The following is a 3,284-nucleotide window of genomic DNA, read 5'->3' as shown; positions in this document are numbered from 1 at the left end:
CTGAGATGCAATTAATGATGTAATAAACAGAAACTCGGTTCTACCAAGGGAAGAGACTTTGCTTATGGGAAGCTATGGCAGCTGGTCAATACATGCCACTGTTCCTTCTCGCCTAAGTCACCACCTTCCCACCATCGAATCAGAGGGCAGGGAACAGATGACATAACCTCCTGCAGTCCCTTCCAGCCCTAGTCCTTGGTGCTGTGAAATTGTGCAGTGTGGAATTTCTAGTTGCTATAGAGCTGGGACAGACTTAACTGTCCAAACTTGGGAGAAAGTTTTCCTACATTGTATTCCTAAATAGACCAGTCACTGGATACAGATATCCCCTTGGGGAAGGGGGCAAGCAGGACCTAAGACAAAGCCACTCCCTTCAACCCAGTGCAATTCCAGGAAAGGGATCATGAGCCATCAGCAGCCCGCAATCCTGGCAGCTGGGGGAAAGAAGAGAGAACCCCAATCCTAAAGGGGAGAGCTGGGTAGCACGCAAGAGTGTCCACTACATACATTCGCCACCTTTGATAGGAAAAGATGATTTGAAGGACTTGGCAAGAAACCACAGTAAGGAGAATATTATGGCTGTTTTGATCATAGGATGAATATCCGTAAGATTTAATAAGATATCAGTGTTGGCATGAGCCTTAGAGTTCATACAGTCCAGAGAGGTCGAGTGGCATGTTCATGGCCACCCTCCCAGTCTTGGCCAGGGCAGACATCCCCAATTGAGCACAGCCATTCTTTGAAGAGTCCCATGTAGCCTCCAAACCCTTCTCAGCGTGACCTTCAGGCAGCCAGTCAAACAACACTGACCTGCAGGAGAAAACCTACTCCCTCATTTTCCAGAGGAGGCTCTGTTTAGAGGAGTGGCTTATTCCCCAGCACACGGTCAGTTCTGGAATGGGACTGAACCGGGATGGGACCCAGAGCCGGAATGGGACACCCAGTACTCTTTCTGACAGTGCCTGTCTCACTGGGTGAGTGAGTGAGCAGCAGGAACTCAGCTCCCTTCTCTTTTTGAACATCTGCCTCACCATACCAGGCCATAGCAGCAGGCCTGCTGGCTCTGCTGGCTGCTGGAACAAGTCCTCACACCCCCTGCTCTGACGGCCCTGCACGAAGAGGGGGTGGGTTTGTACCTGTGCCGATTTCTATCATCCTTTCAGCGGGTTAGCAAGAGCTTAAAGTAATCCGTGGCCGAGGCGCCAGGAGGCCCTTCATTAAGCATTATCAGATAATCCTGATTGTATCAAGGAATCTTTCCCTAACTTGGGAGAAAAGAAATTGGCATGCACAAAAAAGACAGGGGATGCATCCAAACAAGTTGTCATCGTCTGTCATGCTGCTATTTTTATTCCTCTATGACAGCTGGAGATTACGTCCAGATGTGCTAGCTTGGCAGCCCCCTTGCAGAATGCTAACTGGAAGGAAGTTAGGGAGCAGGGGGCAGAGCCTCTCCGTTCCACAGATGGGGAGTGCCCAGAGCTGACAAGTGACAAGCCCCAGGACACCCGCTGCACCCACCGAGTCCCCTCCAACCCAGGACTCTAGACATTCAGGACAGGGCTGCTTGTGCCACTCTGCTGCCTCTGAACTGTGGTCCTGGGTTTGTGCCAGTGACGGGGTGGGAAGCCCCTGGCTTGCCCCAGCAGGTCTGGCTTCCTGCATTGGGGCCAGTGCTACGAGCTCTGGCTCCCCCTGCTGGCAAGATCAGAAACGAGCTCAGCGTGACTGTCCAGTGTCAAAGACTGAAGGAGGAAGCAGAGGAGGAAGCAGAGGAGGGAGGAACCAGAGGAGGAAGATACCACCATCACTGCCCCCAGCCATGCAGCCTAAAAGTCAACATCCCTTCCTCGCTTAGAGTTTTTTGGTCCAGTTTCCACCCCCATCATAGTAACAGAAGGGGCCTTGGGCCCAGTTACAGCTAAATTTTGTCCCCGTCAAAGTTCATATGTTGAAGCCCTAAACCCTAGTACCTCGGAATGTGACTGTATTTGAAGATAGCGCCTTCAAAGGGATAATTAAGATAGAGTGAGGTAATGAGAGTGGACCTTAACCAATGTGCCTGGTATCCTTATTAGAAGACATTAAAACACAGACACGCACAGGAGGGAGACCATGTGGGGACCCAGGGAGAAGACAGCCTCCTACAGCCAAGAGAGGTCTCAGAAGAAAGCTGCCCTGATGATCTAGAACTGTGAGGAGTGAATTTCTATTATTTAAGCCGCCTAGTGTGTAGTACTCTGCTTTGGCAGCTCCAGCCGACTCGTCCACCCCTAGTCCTTTTCCTTCCTGGCCTCCCGGCCTGCTTCTCCCCTCCCTCTCCCCTGCCCTACTCTCTTTTTCTCTCCATATCTGAAGATCCCCCTTTGCTCATTTATTCTCCAGATATTTACTGAGCCTGACGATGGACTCGTTCCTAGAGATAGAGAAATGAGTAAGAACTTTTACTCACCAGTAAATATTTACTGAGCACCTACTAAGTACCAGGCTGTGTTGTAGGCACTGGGTTATGATGACACACAAGGCAGGCATGATCCTCAAGGTGCAGTCGGTATGGGTGGGTTGGGGGGTATCCAGCCTGTCTTCCACTGAGCACTGGGTGCAAATCCCATACGGAATAAGGCAGAACCCAACTCCCAGAGTGGGGAAAAAGGAACCCAGGAAGCCAGTAAATAGAGGTGAAGTTTGTGCTAAGCTTTGAGGTGTAAGGAGGAGTTCTCTCTCTCTCTCTCTTGTTCTCTATAAAAGTCTATCACTAAGCAATGCTCAGTGAATATATGGTGACCACATGAGCAGAGAAATAGGATTAGTGACACGGCTCTGATGAGTGGATGAACACCAAGGCTCTTCGTCTTGAGTCAAATTAGATAAAACGACACAGACACACATGGAGTGGTTTTAAGGAGCGGAGAGTTTGATAGGCAAGAAAGAAAGGAGGAGACAGAAGGAAGAAGCTCCCCTGTACAGAGATGGCAGGGGGGCTCCAAAGCCGAGAGAGAAGAAGATCCCAAGTGCCGCAGAAATCAGCCAGGTATATGAGGAGGCTGGAGGAGATGGTGTCTGATTTGCATAGGCCTCAGGGGACTGGTTTGACCAGGCATGTCATTCATGTAGCCCTCGAAAAAAACTGGCCCTCCCACCCTGGGCTTTTAATATGCAAATACAGGGCGCCATGAAGTTCTACACACACGGGGATATGTAGGGGCGGCCATGTTGCCAGGCACATGTAGGGGCAAAGGCAAGAGGACAACAGTGGGAATCGCCATGTTGGGTGGACCCACTTT

At 50.5% G+C, this 3,284-nt stretch overlaps 1 pseudogene; it reads left to right on the top strand.

Annotated features, from left to right (window-relative positions):
• Positions 1-897: 897 nt before the first annotated feature.
• The window catches only part of LOC105539041, a 22,698-nt pseudogene continuing 20,311 nt past the window's right edge, over positions 898-3,284 (top strand).

This window comes from Mandrillus leucophaeus, unplaced genomic scaffold, assembly GCF_000951045.1.
Source record: "Mandrillus leucophaeus isolate KB7577 unplaced genomic scaffold, Mleu.le_1.0 Scaffold2, whole genome shotgun sequence".
Classification (NCBI taxonomy): domain Eukaryota; kingdom Metazoa; phylum Chordata; class Mammalia; order Primates; family Cercopithecidae; genus Mandrillus; species Mandrillus leucophaeus.
Note: the sequence above shows the minus strand (reverse complement) of the source record. Positions and strands in the feature narration are given on the sequence as shown.